Genomic DNA, 20,775 nt, shown 5'->3' on the forward strand with positions numbered 1-20,775 from the left:
CATCTACTCTTATGGATTAGAGTGTAACATGGATGGACAGGTTACTATATCTGTATCTGTAGGCATAATTTTTCTCCAAAGTTCATGGATTCTGCATTTCCAGTTGCTCATGGGACATAACGATTTGCATATGCCACTGCACCTCAAACTTAGCATACCTAACCTATGTCAGAGTCTGAGCTTGCACTATACCTGTCAACTGGTGTCAATATTACATTCTAAGAGCCCACTGAAGTAATTTAGGGGAGTAATAAATTGTTTTGAAGATAAATGAAATACAGTAGTCACTTTGGGAGGTCGAGGTGGGCAGATCACAAGGTCAGGAGTTCGAGACCAGCCTGGCTAACATAGTGAAACCCCGTCTCTATTAAAAATACAAAAAATTAGCCGGGCGTGGTGGCGAGTGCCTGTAATCCCAGCTACTTGGGAGGCTGAGGCAGGAGAATCACTTGAACCCGGGAGGCGGAGGTTGCAGTGAGCCGAGATCGTGCCATTGCACTCCAGCCCGGGCGGCAGTGTGAGACTCCGTCTCAAAAAAAACAAAACAAAACAAAACAAAACAAAAAACACACACACACAGTAGGCCTCTTATCTGTGGCTGCATTTTCTGTGGTATTGGATACCCAAGGTCAACCCTGGTCTGAAAATATGAAATGGAAATTCCAGAAATAACCAATCCACAAGTTGTAAATGTGTACATTCTGAGTAGCACAATGAGATCTTGTGCTTTTCTGTTATGTCTCAATCAGGACATGAATCATCTTTTTGTCCAGCATGTCCTGCTGTATATGCTACCTGCCCATTAGTCATTCCTAGAGGCCATCTAGATTTTCAAACGGACTGTCACAGTCTGGCCCCAAAGTGCAAGAGTTCTGATGCAGGCATATTGTTATAATTGCTCTATTTTATAATTATTATTGTTAATTTCTTGCCTAATTTATAAATTAAGGTTTATCACAGTTTGTAGGTATAGGAAAAACATATATAGGGTTCAGAACTATATGTGGTTTCCAGAATTCACTATGGGTCTTGGAACACATACGTTGTCTATAAGGGGGAACTACTGTATATATAAAATATATTGAAAATTCAGATAGAGCATATAGTGTATGGAGGCATTTTTGCTAAAAGTAAAAAGGAATATTTTAAGTAAGTCGTATCTGTTCACTGCTTATTCAATCTCTCCCTCTCCCTAAGCATTATCCTTAATTTTTTTTTAAATCTACAAATAGAATTGAGACTAATATGGCCTTTAGATGTAGGTTCTTAAGGCACCTAGGGAAACTGAAAACCATTGAGTGAGACATAGTTCAGGAGAGCCTGTGTCAGGTACCAAACTCAGAGTTGAAAAGTAAAGTAGAATTAAGTGGGTAACTAGAAATAACAACAACAAAATTATTTATATACATATTCCAAAATGTGTGGATGATTGGCAAAAAGGATAAGCAAATTACTGACAAAACTGACTTTTCAGTTTTCTTCTGAATAGTGGCTTATCCTATAAGTTAATTTGAGAAAAAAGCCCAGGTATCTATTTTATATTATAGCGAATATATCTGTTTAGAAAATTGAAGATATAACATTTCATGAAAGAATATAGTTAAGAGGGATCTATTTTATTTCCAAATGTAAAATGTGATATTTACATGGCTATTGTTAGTTATTACATGAGGAAAGAAACTACCACATTTGAGTATGAGAAATGATCTTATAGAGCAGTTTCTTTCAGTGAGAACCCAATACCTTTTTTTATTATTAGAAACAGAATTCCCCTTTAAAGGAAAATAACCTGTAATTTCTTATTTTGAATGACAATTGAGGGAGAGAATTAACATTTATTTTCTCTTTGGAAAATTTAGTACTTTAGCATAGAGGATGTGTCATTAGTGGCAAATCAGAGCATGAAAAAAGAGGTTGCTCTTTGAACTTGTTTTTTCACTTTTGCCATAGTTAACGTGATGTTTGTGATATAATAGCATCAAAGAAACAGAACATTTTTTATCTTCAGCCAAGATAAATTTGTGGGAGTTAATGATTTTAGCTAATTAGATAGTAAAATTTTTATTTTTAGAATAAATCAGGCAAATTGCTGTCCATGTCTTTCCACACTGAATGTTAAGTTATAAAATAAATAACCTATAAATTATATGGGAACTTTGTTAGTCATAATACTGCATGTTTATGAGAAATATAATAATGCTGTAATAACAGGAAATATATTTTTAAAAATTAGCCTGTGGCTTCTAATACATAATGAAAATTTAGCAAATATTAAACAGGGCAATTACGATATATGAGTTAAGGAGGTTGCAAACATCATATGATTTTGAAGAGAGATTTTATCCTATAGTTTAGTTCTGTTTTCTTCAGAATTTGTTTTGGATTTTTTAATGGAGTTTAGAATCTTTATGTAAGATTGTTGTTTGTTTGTTTGTCCCAGAAAAATTTAGGATTGTGGAAAGTCTTTCTGATGGTTGAACCCAGTTCTGCTACTTCTTGGTAATTCTGCCACTTCTTGGTCTTCTAGTGCTTTTCTTTTATTTCAGAGGATGCAGCTGATGGAGCAGATAGAGGAGGAAATAATGGTAGTCTGATACAGATGAGAAACATTAATCTGGGCTCTAAAAGTCAAATTTATATGGGCAAAGTAAAATGGGATATTTCCAAGTGCATTTACTAAGGAAAGTCGAGATGACGTGTCCCAGTTCCTAGCTGAAGTATAAAAATACATGTTATTGGGTGCAATATGTGGGCTTTCAGAATCTAATAATACCCTCTACTGGCTAAATGAGGGATTGTGTTTAAAAATGAGTGACTTGGCTTTTTTGTTTGTTTTTAAAATATGGATGATTGCTCTATTATAAAGATTGAGCAGTGCAGAGTATTGTGAAATAATATAGGAAAAATTGTAAATGTGAAGAATGAAGCCAATATGTTACTTAAATGTTTTCTAAAGTGAAATTAATGTAGAAATATCTATAATGGGAATTTCTTAATCTTTTGGTCTATATTTTAATCTTGAAGTAGGTCATAGGGAAGGAATGCAGTAGGGGGAAAAATACATGAATCTCTGGCCCCTATCCTCAATAACAATTCGGATTAATTAAAGATATTTAAATTACCTTCATTAGTTATTCCTGAATTGCTTTTGTAAGAGCTATTGACAAATATCTGAAGGTGAGATAAGAATTGCTTTTCTTTGGGCACTAGGCCTACTTCCTGGGTGATGGGATCAATCATAACCTAAACCTCAGTATCATGTAGTATACTCATATAACAAACCTGTGCAAGTACTCCCTGAATCTAAAATAAAAATTGATATTATAAGGAAAAGAAAGAATGGCTTTTCTGTGGATAGCCTGATTTAATTTCTGTTAAAAATAACAGGCATATTCTTAAGTAACCTGAAAGCTTGATCACTTCAGGGAAGTATCATATAACATGCCTGTTTTACATTTTTTCTTTCTACTTTTACAAATTCTCAAAAATTCTACTTTGGGATTTACAGTGTTTTGGGTACATAATGACCATGCAAGTTGTATTTACAAGTTGATAGTGGATAATGTATTATTATTTCGTTGTAAATCTGAAAAATAGAATTTCAGGTCTGATTCTGCTGTTTGATGTTACCCTTCACTGGCATGTTGCTTTAAGAGCACCCATCCCCCCTTCTTGGTTGGGCCACTGTGTCCTGTCAGTCATCCTGAAATACACTAGGGTGCTTGTCAGGCTGTTTGCTTACAGATGCATCATAAGCCAAATTGTGAGCCATGATAGTGGCACTGAATTTCTAAATACAAGAAATTGCTTAGACAATTGGTTTAGTATCTGTATATGGGCAATACTCTGTCCTGCAGTAGGTGAGTGGAGTGTCAAACTTTTAAAAATCAAACTTTGCTATAAGGCAAATCCTAGTAATTATAGATTATCTGTTGCTCGGTTAGATAACTTTGGGGGAAATGAAAGGACATTATTTCTATAAAATGGGATGAATAGAAACTATTATGTTGTACAATTTTTACTTTTATAACTAATTTTCCTTTTAGTAACACTAAACTCTAGACTATTTTATGAAAGCTCCAATTTTAAATGTCTACTTTTCCGAGTATATTAGCAGGCATTTCAGATTTAGATAAAAATGTGGTTCTCTTACACATTTTTTAATTTCACAACTCAGGCAGATTCAATTGAGCAGAGGCTCGAGTCTGCTGTTTATTAGTGGTTTTAAAAATAGCACTAAAACAAATTCTCATGTGCCATGCCCAAACTATAGCAGTCTTACATCAGCTCATTTAAAAACTCCTACTCTGTAACTGAGCTATTACTATAATGATTGAGTAACTGTATGCAAGGCACGCGAAACTTTACATACTTTAGACACAAAAATTGTACAGTAAGTAGGTTATTTGTGCAAACAATTTAATTGCTGTTATGGGCTTTTAAACTTAAGTTGTGCATAGTTGTTTTCCCTGTAGTTTCTGTGTGCAGACTTAAATATTTTTAAACAGAGAATTGGTAAAGCAAAAAAGGAGAAACTCATGATTTCCAATACTTGCATATTCAGTACGGTAGAGCATAGCTAAGAGGCAGCAAGAAGTTAAAGTTGTAAGGCTTTATCTAAGGTAAATGAGAAAAGATTGCTTTTTCAGATACCTAGAATGACTCTTTATTTATTCCTTGCCTTGCTCGAGAAAGGATTTAAGGTGGTTTATAAGGCTGCATGAAATTCAAGATAGGATAAATTAAGTGTGGAGTGAAAGAAGAAAGAAAACAAGTGTGGGATATAAAACAGCCAGGAGTAAGAAAACACAATAAAATAAATGCAGCAATTCTCAACAATAACTGTGGTGTATTATGGATTGGTAAGAGAGAAAATACAGGGTTTCAGAAATCTTATGGTGGAGTTTCATGCAAACCAGTTGCCTCCTCTTACCTCGGTGGCTCTGGAATGAGGAGAATATATTAGATTGTGAATATTAAATACGCTTTAAATGTCACTTGTGTTTTGGTGAAAAATAATGAAGAACTGCTACCCTTTTAACCCACACACTAACTTATGTGAACATAAATGTGGCCTCAAGTGTTCAGAAAAAAATTTGGTTAGTTCAGAAGAGAGATTAAAGGAAGCTTAGTTTTTTTGGAAACAACCGGAGTGATCTAAATAAGATAAAATATCTACATATTAGAACAGACACGATCAAGACAATGTTTAAAATAAAATATATTTAGCAATTTTGTATAAATATATGAATACTAGTCCTAGTATTTAAAAAAAAATTGTTGTAAATGGGATTAGCTACTTTCCTTCTTTTCACCCTTTTAATCTAGCAGTAAATTTAACTTGAATTTCAACTTCTGTAAGGTCAAAATTAACTGGATTGATCTAACTGGTAAAAACAGTTGTTGAGTAGAAAGAAGGAAACCAGAGACAGGACTTTATAATGTACTTTCATCTTCAAATACTCGCAAGACACCTACTATGTTGAAGACTCTGGTACTCTGGGCCTTGTACTCACTACACTGGGCTTGTCTAAGTGAACTAACTTAGAAACTCGCTGCTGTCATACAGCAGTATTGAAAAGAGACAAGAGGGTAGTAGTTAAAATTTGCTAAGGATTTTCAGTGTTGTCTTCTGATATTATCATGATGAGCCAGGGACAGTCACTTGGCTCTTTTTTATTCATTGTTAAAAGTAAGGTCAATAAGAAATGATTCACCAGGGCTGTGGTTGTGAAGAAGACCTAGACCTGCGATGGGAAGCTGGTGTCTGAGTCCTCTGACGTCCTGCCCAAGTCAACAGCTGCGGCAGTCCCTCCCAGCCTGCCCCTCCTGTGACTGCCCCAGATCCCGGGAGGGAGGCCGTTGTGCAGAGGAGCACAGGAAACAGGAGACCCACCTGAGGCTCAGCCCTAGCCCCTCAGCCCACCCGTGGGAGAGTTTACTGCCTGGGGACTACCCTTGCCCATGCCTCCAGCTACAGAACAATTCAATTGCTTTTTTTTTTTTTTTTTTTTTTTTGGGTCCAAAATAAAATCTGAGCTAGCTTTAACAAAAAAAAAAAAAAAAAAAAAAAAAAGAAATGATTTTGTTTTTAAAGCAGTACAAAAACAGACAAATACTGAAAGCTTGTTTTTATAGTTTTGTACTGTAAACACATAGATAGGTTGACTTAGAGTTCTTGCCAGAAACATTATAAATTAAATATATAACAAATAACTGATCAGATGTCCAGGATGACATTGAGAATAACCTGGACACACAGGTGTGAAGCCTGGGAATGAATACTATTAAGAAGTTAGGTAGGGTTTAGGCACCAAATACTGTAAATTGACAGATGTACAAGAAGGGCCAAGACACTTAGAAAGAGCGAATTAACTTTTGAAAGTATTAGTTCAGAGAACTTAACAAAGAGCTCATGGAGCCAAAGGATATCAGTGGAAACTTGTAATTATATAGTGGATGAAATAATGTAGAAATATTTCTGTGCCACGTGGATAAGAGATGAACAGAAAAGATATTTTTTAAAAGTCAAATTTATTGAGAAATAATTTTTATACACCATATTAAATTCACTCCTTTAACGTTTAGTTTGATGAGATCTGACAATCATATACAGTTATAGAACCGTCATCACCACAATCAAATAGAATATCCCCAACATGCTAAAAAGTTTCTTTGTGCCATTCTGCAGTCAATTGATTACATCAACCGTTGGCATCTGGCAACTAGCAATCTGTTTTCTGTCCCTATATTTTTGTCCTTTCAAAAATGTTATATAAATGGAATCATATAGTGTGTACTTATTTATATCTGATTCTCACTCAGCAAAATGCTTTTGATATTCGTTCATATCGTTGCCTGTATACTTGGTTCATTCTTTCTTCTTGCATAGCATGTGATGGTATGCTTGTGTCACAAATTGTTTATCCATTCACTTGTAGGTGAAAATTTGAGTTGTTTCTAGTTTCTGACTACAGTAGCCCCTTCTTATCCATGGTTTCACTTTTAGCAGTTTCAGTTACCCATGGTTCAAAAATATTACACAAAATAAGATATTTTGAGAAAGAGAATTAGTGAGCACATTCACATAACTTTTATTGCAATATATTGCTAAAATTGTTCTATTTTATGATGTCATTGTTGTTAATCTCTTAGTGTGCCTAATTTATAAACTTTATTAGATGTGTGTTGAATAGGAAAAAACATAGTATTTATAGGGTTTGGTACTATCCCAGGTTTCAAGCATCCACTGGGGGTCTTGGAACATATCCCCCAAGGATTCGGGGGGATGACTGTCTTATGAATAAGGCCACCATGAATGTTTACATACAGGTATCTATGTGGACATAAGTGTTTATTTCTCTTGGCTAAATACTTAAGGAGTGGAATTGCTGAGTTATAGAATGGGTATATGTTTAACTTTATAAGAAACTTCCAAGCTTTTTTTTTTTGTTTTTTTGAGACGGAGTCTCGCTCTGTCACCCAGGCCGGAGTGCAGTGGTACGATCACGGCTCACCGCAAGCTCCGCCTCCCGGGTTCACGTCATTCTCCTGCCTCAGCTTCCTGAGTAACTGGGACTACAGGCGCCCGCACCATGCCCGGCTAATTTTTTGTATTTTTAGTGGAGTCGAGGTTTCACAGTTAGCCAGGATGGTCTCGATATCCTGACTTTGTGATCCGCCCGCCTCGGCCTCCCAAAGTGCTGGGATTACAGGCGTGAGCCACCGCGCCCGGCCCCAAGCTTTTTTCTGTAAGTGGCTGTACCAGTTTACGTTTTCGCTAGCAATGTGTGAGATTTCCAGTTGTTTCTCATCTTTGCTAGCTCTAGTATTTATTATAATCTTTCAGATTTTAGCCATTCTAGCATGTGTGGAGGAGTACATATTTTGGCTTTAATTTCATTTCTCTAGTGACTAATGATGTTGAACATTTTTCATGTGCTTATTTACCCTCTATGTATTTTCTTTGGTAAGATGTCTTTTCATTTTTTTTTTTTTTTTTTTGCCCATTTAAAGAGTTGAGTTGTTTTTCATTTAATTATTGAGTTCTAAGTGTTCTTTATATTTCCTGGATACAAGACCTTTGTCATATGTAGATTTTCAAAATACTTTGTCCCCGTCTATGGTTTGTGTTTTCACAAAGTTTGAATTTTCATGAAGTCCAGTTTATCAACTTTTTCCTTTATGGATCATGCTTTTGGTGTTGCAGCTAAGAAAACTTTGCCAAGGTTGCAATGATTTTTTTCCCTATGTTTTCTTCTAGAAGTTTAATACCTTTAGTTCCTACCTTCAGCTCTATGATCCATTTCAAGTAAGTTTTTGTACGTGATGTGAAGAAAGGGCCAACATTCCTCCCTCCCTCCCTCCCTCCTTTCTTTCCTTCCTTCCTTCCTTCCTTCCTTCCTTCCTTCCTTCCTTCCTTCCTTCCTTCCTTCCTTCCTTCCTTCCCTCCTTCCCTCCTTCCCTCCTTCCCTCCCTCCCTCCTTTTTCTCTTTCTTCCTTTTCTCTCTCTTTGCTGCAATTAATTGCTTTGGGCATACATCACTTTTTATTTTTATATTTGAGGTAAATTCCTAAAAACTGAATTGCTGGGTCAAAGTTTAAATTCTTACATATACATATACATGTACATGTATTGCATATTTGCCCTCCATAGGGATAACATTTTAAATATCCAGAAGCAAGGTATAAGAGTATTTGTTTTTTCTGCAGCCTTACTAACAGAGTTCGTTATCAAAATTTTGTTATTTGCCAATCTGAAAGGTGAGAAAGAATATCTCAATGTATTTTAATTCTCATCTGTCTTATTATGAATGAGGTTGGGAGGCTTTTTACATGGTTAAATTTACATATTTTTCCGTGAATGAGAAATTGCATTCAACCTCAAATAGTATCTATTGATCTCTTGCTATGAAAGATGAGTGTTTGTGGCTTTTCCATCTTTTTTTTGCTGTGTAATTCCACAGCAAATTGCTAGTCTGCCCACCATGTCCCCAAATGTATTCTCAGTCCATGTGTATGGCACACTTCTAATGTTACTAATGTTTTGTTGTTTGCTTCCATTTGTTTCTTGAATTCTAAATTGTTGGGGAGAACTAGGAGGGTGGTGTTTTGAAGCTCGGGGAGAAAAATCATCTATTTCCTATAGAGAGGATACTTAACATGAGCAATAAGAAACAGTTAAGTAGGGTTAATAGGTATTTAGCCAGTGTTCCTGGAGAAACTTTAAGAAAATATTGATAAATAATGAACTTGGATGGTTAGATTTAAAGATTCTGGCAGAGACTTTTGAAAATTCTCTTCAAGGAGTATGACAGAATGGAAAACTAGGAGACACAGAAGGAGCTGAAATTCCCCAGTTACATACTATTTGTTTTCCCAAGTGTATTGATTTATAGAAAAATGAATATAGTGTTTTCAAGGACTTTGGTTTCATTTTCTTTATTCTGATAAGCAGGCTTTTATTCATTTCTAGCTAAACAGAGAACAAAGAAGAAATGAGAATTTTTTTGGCTTCACATTGAGGTTGGTGAGAATTCTACCACCTTTGCCATTCTCTTTTTGTTCTCTGCTTTTTAAAAATATCAGACCTTACAAGAATTCATATACAGTTGAGCTGTTTTACAATATATAGAATGGAATGGTCCCATAGGCTCACTGGACTTGCAGCAACAGAAGCCTCTGTCACCTTCAAAGTGTATGTGAAGGGCACGTTACTTCTGCCCTGGTTGCTTAAACTTGATGCCTTCTAGCTGAAGGTTATTCTTGTTCTGGTGATTCAGTGAAAGCTTCTCTGTTGTCTCATATATTAGATTAGCTTCTTCTTTGACTTCAATTTGACTAATTTAGTTCTATGGCTTTTAAAAAATAACCTTCATGCTGGGTTTATATAAGATGGGTCTCCATTTTGGCATAATTTTTATATGGTACAAAATGTCCTTAAGTAGAAGGTATTGCTACATAGAGTAACTAACCATGAGGCATTTCTGTCCTTTCTCTGTAGCTGCAATTTTGAAAATGTTTGCCATTGTGGTGAGCTTTTAGTGTGAACTGACATTTTATAAAATAAGTAAATGGTATGTTATCAGGGTCATAAAGTCGTCTTGTGAAATTCTCATGTACAATGAAGTCAGAAATTGAATTATGACTTTCTGCTTTTTTTAATCAGAAGGACATTATAAGACCTAAATATAAGTAGAATCTGTTGTTTTCTTTTGTTTTCATATTTCATATTGGTTAAGGTAACTTTTTTTAACCATTTTTGCTGCTTTCATTTTGGTTGTATGTGTGAGGAAACATGTTTAATTTTGGTTGCTATGGCTAGAAGAAACAAATTTTTTAATTTAATTAATTTTGTTTGAATCTTTTCATAAAGAATTCATAAAACTCATCATTTTGGGGGATGCTCAATTTGATCATTTTTCAAAAAACATCAATAAGATGGTTATCTAAAGGTTTAATAAAGAGACCTTCAAATACTCAAATAAGCTTTATAAAGTTTGAATTATAGCATGCTAATGATATTTACCTTTCGTTCTAAAATGTAACATTGTTTTGTTCTATTGAAACTCAGAGATTTTGGATGCTAAGGAAATAAAAAGTACAGACTCTTGGAGTTCCCCACACTTAGTGCATCTAACAATTGTAGCCCTAACCCTGGGGCATACCTTTTAAGTGCCACTCTGGAATTGATTTCAAAGGGCTCAAGATCCTTTAGGAGGCTGTTGTGCATTAGGAATGTGTTTGTTTTTTTTTTTAAAGAGTACTTTAGGCATGTTGCATTTCTAATTAGTGCACATGTAGGAAATATACCTTATTGATTTTGAAGTGATTTTGATGTCAAGAAATCCAATAAAATGAGGCACCAGAGGGAAGCTTTGTTTTAAAGTCTTTTGTAATGAAAACAATGAGTGAAACACTCTTGAATAATAATTATGAGCTCTATACATGAGGGAGAGTTTTAATCTGAATGTAGACAAGTAGATTCTGTTCTTTCACTTAAAAGGGGATAATGATATCAACTAACGTTTGTTGAGCCCCTGCCAGGTGTCAGAGATATTGGCTAAGTTAATGGATTTTATATGGATTTTCTTATGTAATCTTGAAGATCCCTTTGAGGTAGGTACTCTTATTATTCTCATTTTAGGGATTAGGAAACTGATGTTCAGGAAAGATCAGTAACTTAGCTAAAGTCACCAGCGAGCAGGGAACAGAGCCTGGATTCTCACCCAGGCAGTCCAACTTTAAAGCTGACACTGATAATCACTGAGGCCCAATAATGGTGAGAGGTAAGAGAATTTAAGAACGCTTTAGCAGACAATGGAGGTTGCGGGGTGCAGCGACAGGATGTCTCACATGGGCTGCTGCGTATTACCTGGCTGAGGGTCTGAGTGGAGATGAAATCTAGCCCTCCCTCTGCTGGGCAAACTGGGGGCCTTTCTGCTGACACTCGCAGGGCTGTGTCTACTCAGAGAGTGGCATAGTTTTCTTGTTTTTCTTTTCTTTTTTTTTTTTTTTGAGATGGAATTTCACTGTTGTTGCCCAGGCTGGAGTGCAATGGCATGATCTCAGCTCACTGCAACTTCCGCCTCCCGGGTTCAGGTGATTCTTCTGCCTCAGTCTCCTGAGTAGCTGGGATTACAGGTGCCCACCACAATGCCCGGCTAATTTTTTTTTATTTTTAGTAGAGATGGAATTTTGTCACGTTGACCAGACTGATGTCCTCCTGACCTCAGGTGATCCACCTGCCTCAGCCTCCCAAAGTGCTGGAATTACAGGCGTGAGCCACCGCGTGCAGTCAGTTTTCTAATCCATGTGTCCAGAAGGGGCATATTTTTAAAATTCACCTGAAGGCAAATCTCAATTCTATAATCATACTCTGAATATTACTGCCTGTATTTCCATTCACTTGCAATAGCGGACTTCAACCTACCTCTTTCTAGTCTACATGCTTCCTTGGTGGTCTCATTGTATCTACCTTTATGCTGACAACTCCAAAAGTTACATTTTCATTTCAGATTTCTCTTTCAAACTCTGCTCTTGTATATCCAACTGCCTACTTTACATCTTCACTTTGATCTTAATATGCACCTCAAATTTATAATGTCACCAGCTGGACTCTGCTTCTTCCTCCTCCTCTTGCAGCCATTCCCACCTCAGTTAATGGCAACTCCATCTTTCCAGTTGCTCCAGACCGAAAAACTTAAAGATATCTTGAGTTCTCTCTATCCTAGGTTTAATCTTTCATGAATTCCTGTCGGCTCAATTGCCAAACTATGTCTACAATCTGAACCCTGTGTCCACTTCTGCTACCACCAACCAGTTCTAAGCCATTATTTTATCTCTTCTAGGTTACTGTGGGAACTCCCAATGGCTATCTCTACTTTTTCTTTTGCCCTTCATACTTCATTCTATTCACCAGAGTGAGTCCTCTAAAGAAAAATACAGTTGATGTTTTAGTGCTCAAACATCTGCAGTAGTTCTTATGATCTGCAGCCCCCATTACCTTTCTGTCTTTCTCTCTTACTATGCTCTTTGTAGCTCACTCTGCCCTACTTAGACTGGCCTCCTTGCTGTTTAGCCACTGCTTTCCTGCCTTAGGCTTCTGCTGTGATGTTACATCTGCCTGCAGTGCTCTTCCCCCGGCTGTCTGCTTGGCTGATTTTCTTGCCTCTTCAAGTTTTGCTCAAATGTCTCCTTCTCAATGAGGCTAATCTTGACCTTATTTAATACTGAAATCTGCTCTGAACTTCTCTATCACCCAGCCCTGCCTACTCTATTCTGCTTTTTCTTTTTTAAAATAGCATGTGTTATTTTCTAATATATGAAATCATTTACTTTTTATTATCTATATTGTTTATGGTCACTCTATTCATGATTGGCACAGAGTAGACAGCCAGTAAATATAAGTTGAAAGAATGAATAAATGAATGATGCCCTATAGTCTAGGGATGCCTCTGATCTCACATCATTTTGCTCTTATAGCCTACCGAAAAGCTAGGTGGAAGAGTTTATAAAGATTATTGCTCTCTATGTAAATACATCAAAAATATTTGTAAAGTGTAGGAAGAGCATTTGAAAAGAATGAGACCCAACTGTTCCTTCATCACATATGATATCAGGCAGTTGCTTGATTTTATTGATTCTCTGACAAACCTCAGATCCTTTTGTTTACCAAGTGAGTAGAAGGTGTATGTATTTCTTTCTTGGTAGGCCAAACATACCAGCAAATGATTGCACTGGAAACATGGAGGTGGGGCTTGGAAAACCAGTGTATATAGAGATTGTAGTGGAAGTTTTATGTTATAGTTGTCTTCTTTCCATTTCATTTCACTCTAGCCAGACTGAATTGTATAAAATCAGCTATGATAATATTGTGCGGCAAACTTCCCTTGCCTCCTTTTCCTTTACTTAAATCTTGTGATGATTTAGATTTTTTTTTTTTTCAGTTAACATTTGGTTTCAAGGCTGTACATTATTCCTGACTATATTATACTAATTTTTCTGAGGCATGGTGATGGGGGAGAGCAAGGCTTATAAAGTTGTTATGCATTCAAGATAACATCTTTTTTGTTTTTTTTGAGACAGAGTCTCTGTTTCACGATCTTCTAATCTCGGCTCACTGCAGCCTCTGCTTCCTAGGTTCCAGCGATTCTCCTGTCTCAGCCTCCTGAGTAGCTGGGATTACAGGCACAGACCACCATGCCTGGCTAATTTTTGTGTTTTTAGTAGAGACGGAGTTTCACCATGTTGGCCAGGCTGGTCTTGAACTCCTGACCTCAGGAGATTGTAGTGGAAGGCTGGCCTCAGCCTCCCAAAGTGCTGGGATTACAGGTATGAGCCACCGCACCCGGCCTCAAGATAAATTCTTAATGAAAATTTTAAAAATGCTCTTTTAGAACATTATTTCAGTACTTGACAGTCTTTCACTAGTTGCTGATCCTTTCTTCTGATATTTTGGGAGGATAGGGTATTAGGCAAAGGTGAACATTTGTGATGATGGTGGGGATTGGCACCTACTATTAATAAAAATATTTCTCTTTTATATTTAGCTAAATAGAGTTTCACTAAATGAGATCCACCATGAATCCATGAAGCCCAAAGATACTTTTGGTGGAAGACTTGTTGATATGATTAGAATAGTTTAAACTTGAGGAAGAGACACTTATTTCCAGATAAAACCATCAAACGTGTATGAATGTGCACACCTGTATGTATGTGCTAGTGTTATGACAATAATTAGAGCATAGAAAGAACCATGTTAATAGAGATGATGTATAGTACTTATCAGGAGAAAACATAGGAGAAGGTCAGTAATAAATAAGGATAGTTACCTGGGAGAACACAAATTAAATACAATCACAGATATACTAATAAATCATGAATGTTTTTTATTTCTGTGTTTTTGACTATTTAACCTTTTAATTATTTACTCATGAATGGAATTTTGAATGTCTACAAAATAATTTTAATAAAAGAGGTAGAGAAATACATATAGTGAATTCACACTCTTGCATGGAAATCAGAAGCTTAAGGAAAGAATAATAACAGAGAGCATTTGGATGGAGGAAAGAGAAGTAAGAGAAGTGATATTGTCACAGAGCTTATTACTTCAATAACTTTCCTGGTCCAGGTTTAAAAAACTTACAGTAATAGATGACACGTTCTAAAAATTTTAAGAAACCTTCTCTTAGAAGTGGAATAACTTAGCCAGGTGTGGTGATGTGCGCCCATCGTCCCAGCTACTTGAGAGGCTGAGTGGGAGGATTGCTTGGGCCTGGGAGGCGGAGGTTGCAGTGGTGAGCTGTGATCATGCCACTGGCACTCCAGCTTGGGCAACAGAGTGACCCTGTCTCCAAAAAAAAAAAAAAAAAAAAAAAAGGTGGAATAACATGACTTTTCATCTTAACTCTTTGGCAATTATATATCTCGGTATATTGAGGAAACAATGAAAGAAGCAAATCTGGCCACTTGGTGATATGGAGTGCTAGAAAGTCTGGACAGGCCTATCTTTAACGTTTGTAGTGGGAAGTGTGAGGGTACAGACGGAGGCCTGCACACCGTATGCCTACATGTGTAAGTTACAATTCTATGTAATAGGCTGCTAAAGTAGGCTCTACCCACCAATCTTTCTACTTTGAGAAATATACCTTTGAAATGACCCAGAAGGCAAGATTGGTTTTAGAATTCTTGGGTTCCTTTTAGAAGGAGGTGATGGAGACAGAGCTCACTTCTGTGTCCCTGACACATGGCCTGTTTTCTTCTCTTCCCACTTCTGACTGTCTTGCACTTGAGGGGCCTTGAGTGCCTGCAAGTAGACAGCTCAGCCTATACACGCAAACTCAATCTGCACTCATTGGCAAACAGCTGCCTTTTGGCTACCTTTCAGGTATAGGGTTGGGCACATTGAATGATTCAGTCTTGGAAGGATGAATTCCACAAAGAGGCCAGCATAGGCAATGGAAGTGGATTTGCACTGGTTGAGTAGGGAGTTGAGACACTGGCTACCCTGGGTACGATAGGATAGAATAGATGTGGGCTCTGGGTGGGTATATCATCTTGGCCCCATGGTCACTTCCAAAGCATGAGGATAGGGGGTGGGGCAGCTTTTGCCCAGATTTATAGAGAAAGTGATCATTTATTTGGGTGATAATCCCAAATAAGTTGTTAGAAATGCTTCCTAGACTTCCAGAGAAGTAAATGTCAACAATTTTATATTAACACTAAATATGATTCCAAGGGACTATATATGACATAAAAGGAATGTGATAAACATGAAGAAAGAAGATGCATAGTTGGTAGGGCCTGGCTTTACTACTTTTTCTTTCACTGGAAACTAAGATTGTGGCTGATGTGTTTAAGTGCTCCATAAATAGTTGTTGAACAACAACATAAACAACCCCAAACTCCAATGTATCTATGTAGGGGTACAAATTTGAAAGAATATGGATCAAAGATGAGAAGAGGGACATATGTAGTTTGGATATTTGTCCCCACCCAAATTTCATGTTGAATTGTGATTCCCAGTGTTGGAGATGGGGTCTGGTGTGGAGTGATTGGACCTTGGGGGCGGATTTCTCATGATGGCTTAGCACCAGCCTCTTGGTGTTGTCCTCATGATAGTGAGTGAGTTCTTGAGAGATCTGGATGTTTAAAAGTGTGTGGCACCTCCCTCTCTTTCTCTCTTGCTCCTGTTCTCACCATGTGAGATGCCTGCTCCCCACTTTGCCTTCTGCCATGAGTAAAAGCTCCCTGAGCCCTCCCTAGAAGCTGAGCAGATGTCAGCATCATGCTTTCTGTATAGCCTGCAGAACCATGAGCCAATTAAATATCTTTTCTTTATAAATTACCCAATCTCAGGTATTTCTTATAGCAATGCAAGAATAGCTTAATACGGGGACACCTGACTGAAGGCAAATAAAAGAGAATGGCAGAAACTAGGAAAAATAATGTTGGGAAGGCTAAAGCACTTCTCATTTGCCAGGGCTGGCAGGACATGCTGAAGGTAAGGAAGAAAAACAAAAACAGGAAGGAATAGATCCTCTACATGAGTCACATGATAAGAGATTAATAGATGACATATGATACATCTAAACTATGATGTCAAATTGGCAAGAGTGGAACAAAGATTAATATAAGGGAATTGAATTAAGTAGAAAACAAAGATGTTATAATTTGTATTAAATATATAAATCCATATGTTTTGGTATTATGTATGATATCTCTGGAACTATAAGAGTAAGTGCCCAAAGTAGTTGCCTCTGGGAGGGAAATTAGGTGGTAGGAAGACAAGGATGAGAGAGAGAGATTTGGTTTCACTATATACATTATTAAACCTTGTATTACCTAATAAAATTTTAAATTAATTAAACAATAATTGAAACTCTAGATGATGAAAGTAAAGAAGATAACCTAATCTCTAAATTTGTTGAAGTACATACATCCAAAAGAAGTATATCCCTGAATCCTAAAATGATCTTTAGATGTGGTAACAGAAACTTTCTTGGGAGTCCTTGAGAAATGGCAGACCTGCCAGAAAGCAGAGTGCTCCGGACTGAATGTTTGTATCTTCCCCACCCCCAACTGCAAATCCATGTGTTGAAATCCTAACCCCCAGGGTGATGATATTAGAATGGTAGAGCCTTTGGGAGCTAATTAGGCCATGAGTGTATAGTCCTCATCAATGGGATTAGTGTCCTTATAAGAAGAGACATGATGTGTTCTGCTGTCTGCCATGTGAAGATACAGAGAGAAGGCAGCCATCTGCAGACCAGAAAGTAGGCCCTCACCAGACACCAGATGTGCCAGTACCTTGAACTAGGACTTTCCAGCCTCCGAAACTGTGAGAAGTAAATGTTTGTCGTTTAAGCCACCCAGTCTATGATCTATTTGTTATAGCACCATGAACTGACTAATACATAGAGAAGAGCAAATATGCTTATTTTCAACATAGGTAAAAAAGTGATCTCTTTAATTAAACTGGACATCTAGGTGCCAATCTGTAGGAAAACTAAAAACCTAATTTGTAAATAAAGGGCAGTAATTACTAGCAGTCAGCATGAATTCTTCATGAACAAGTCATGCCAAACTATAAATATATATTTTTTGAGCTCTTAAACAGGAAGGTGTAGAAAGGGTGTTTCTATTTCATTAAAACATTTGGAAAAGCCTCTTCATGATATATCTATATTTTTGACAAAATGAAAAAGGTAGAATATTTCACACAACAGCATTTAATAATATTGAAAATCATGTCTAAAGTGTTTATTAATTGATCATTACATATCTGGAAAGAGATTTGTAACAGTATCAAAATTAGGTTTTATGTCTGGCTTTCACCTGTTTAATGATTTAATAGGGAATTCTGGAATTCCTACTGGACAAATTAATGGATAAACAGGGAAATGGGAGGGCGTGTTAATGTGTTGGGTTCTTCCAAACCAATTTTTGACTAGCAGGAATAAAAGTCCATATTCTACAGGATAAGGTGTTAGGAGGACAAAATAAAATTCTGCATTGAGGAGTAAATACAAATTATTTGTTTAAAGATGTCATAAGAGACTTGAGTTTGCAGTAATCTTTGAAAAAAAAAAGACTTAAAACAGTTTAGTTGAAAAGTGAGTATAAAGTTAGACTAATTAGGTAAGTATGATGACTGTGTCATGGAATTTAATAAGCTTAAAGGAGAATCAGCCATCACCTTACAAACTAATTGTGTTACAAAAGTTAATCTTTTTTTTTTTTTAAATTAAATATTTGGCATTAGGGAATTTTCTATAGGAACCACATTATAGATGGTTAGGTTTCCAAGTCATCCCACAAGAACATATAAACTTATGTAAAAGAATAATAGTTTTATTAAGAGGAGCCTGAGCTCTGGAGTGGGTGGTGAGGAGTGGGGGGTTGAGGGGGGGACGGTGGGAGAGAGGTGGTGGTTATGTGTTACTGTAGGGAGGAGAAGTAGGTGCCAAACGTTTCCTCTTTAATATTTGTGAGGGAATGGCCACCCTTAGGCAAATTTTGGAAATGGGTAAAGTTTTCCACTGGCTTCTCTGTGCATCTCTCTGAACTTCCATCATCACTCTCCTTTGCTGCCAGGGCACAATGAAAACACAATGTGGTTCATGCTGTAATAGAGATGTGCACAGGGTGAGCAATGACTTAGTTTATACTGATGTGTGACTGAATGTGTGCACCCCTTGACCTCTCAGAGTTAACTACATTTAGAAGTGAAATGTGTGTCAAACCAAATGAATTTAAAATTGATATAAAATGATAAAAGTTCAGTTTCAAGCAGGGAATAAAGTGGAATGTAGGAAATTGAGGCATTGCAGACAAGATAGTTTGCAGAGAAGGGAAGGATCCACATGGTTGGGTTTGCCCTGCCTTGGTGTCTTTCTCTGGAGACATCTATCACCACTGTCAAGAGATTTGTTTTCCTTCCTTTGATTCTGAAAACTGGGATTTTGTTATAGTCTCTTTCCAAATCTGTACTTTTCTTACTTTATTTATAAAGTGTACTTTTACCCCTTTATTAAGCCGTTTTTTTGGATAAAAGTTTAAAAGTGGCAGGTTTCAACTCAACGAGCATCTAATGGGATAGTAAGCTTCTCATCATTTCTGTTCATCGAAGCCCAGTACATTGGTGAAATGAAGGTTGTGTAGAAGGTATTCTTGAATCATTTGGGAGGTGCTGCCTAACTCCTAAGATTTTATAGATTATAAAATGCAAATGCCGGCCAGGCGTGGTGGCTCCTGCCTGCAATCCCAGGACTTTGGAAGGCCAAGGCGGGTAGATCACCTGAGGTTGGGAGTTCGAGACCAGCGTGACCAACATGGAGAAACTCCGTCTCTACTAAACATACAAAATTAGCGCCTGGAGGCGCATGCCTGTAATCCCAGCTATTCGGGAGGCTGAGGCAGGAGAATTGCTTGAACTCGGGAGGCGGAGGTTGTGGTGAGCCGAGATCGCACCATTGCACTCCAGCCTGGTCAAGAAAAGCAAAACTCCGTCTCAAAAATAAAACAAAATAAAATGCAAATGCTTCAGAATATAATACTTACAACCTAGTAGGATTTTTGTTTTGGATTTGCGTTGTGGTATTGCTATACCTACAATTTGTCAGATTTAGACTTTGCTTCAATTTCATTTGCAAAATTATGCAGTTTTCTGCCTATGATAGCCCTAATTTCCAATCAGTCAGGAATACTGACCAGGACATACAAAAAAGCAGGAAGATTTAAAAAAAATAAGAAATAGCATTTATTTAAAGACTAATAATTATATGAAGCCAAGTTCTTTAAAGACTTATTTTTTTTAAAGTAATTTTTACCATGGAAAAATGAACTTTTGAAAAACTTTTACTTAATTTGTGTTAAAGACATGAACACAGACTTAGAAGATACTTTGGCTAAATTAGGTTGTCTTTTGTCTCTTGGCTAAAAAGCACTCCTTTTAGAAAGATACTTCTAGGCTGAAAAATTCTTCTAGAAGGGTTTACATATGATATGGATAATTTTTGCTTTCCTTAATTTTTTATCTTCCTTACTTTCAATTTCTGGTGGCCTAGCTTTGGAAACCAGTCATGAATTTCACAGTGAAAACGACACGTTTTTAAAGGCTGCCAAGGTTTGCCACATTTTATTTTAGTTCACAACAGTCTCCTCTACTTTTGTCCTTCAGATGAAAGAACAAAGCAATGGCAGCAATCTTGACTTGATTTTTATGTAGGATAGTACATGTCATAGAGGGGTAACAAGTAAATCCTTTTGTGAGGACTTATTTGATAGAACCCTAAGGCTATACATTGATGGACATATCCTATTGCATAGATTGACTCTGGGCTATGCAGAAAGGTCACCACAGGATAGACTATCTGTCAATTTAGATTTCCCTGTGTTAGAAGGAATCAAAGTGGTAGGTGAAATGATTGAAAAAGCAAAATCAAAACCAAACCAAACTAAAACATTTCAGTTCTAGAAATGCATTTGAGAGAAACCATTTGGCAATAGTGTTTGGAGCCTTTCTTGAAGCATGTCTCCTACATTGCAGCTGAATAGCTGAGAAAAGAGACCATGTTTCTACTTTTAGAAGGAAAAAAAAAAATCAATGCAAAGGAGAGAGAAACAAAGTAGAAAAGGGCTAAATTGTAGGGATTTGACTTTATGTGTTGAGGTATCATATGCTAATAACAGTAATTTGAAACTTTGAGAAGAAACTCAAGTAATATCTTTTCACTTAATATAATTTGAATAATTATTTTTTCAAGGCAAAAT

General features: G+C 36.7%; 1 protein-coding gene across 3 annotated transcripts in view; it reads left to right on the forward strand.

Moving 5' to 3' along the window:
* Window positions 1-20,775, forward strand: part of CTNNA3 (catenin alpha 3) — a 1,846,283-nt gene that overhangs the window by 99,041 nt on the left and 1,726,467 nt on the right. The window contains exon 1 of one of the 3 annotated variants that reach the window (XM_028827066.2): window positions 3,741-3,860. The exons of the other annotated variants lie outside the window; for them this stretch is intronic. The gene's annotated coding sequence lies outside the window, so the exon portion shown is untranslated. Of the gene's footprint in view, window positions 1-3,740; window positions 3,861-20,775 lie in introns of those variants that run through there. 3 annotated transcript variants of the gene reach the window in all.

Source organism: Macaca mulatta, chromosome 9 (assembly GCF_049350105.2).
Source record: "Macaca mulatta isolate MMU2019108-1 chromosome 9, T2T-MMU8v2.0, whole genome shotgun sequence".
Lineage (NCBI taxonomy): Eukaryota > Metazoa > Chordata > Mammalia > Primates > Cercopithecidae > Macaca > Macaca mulatta.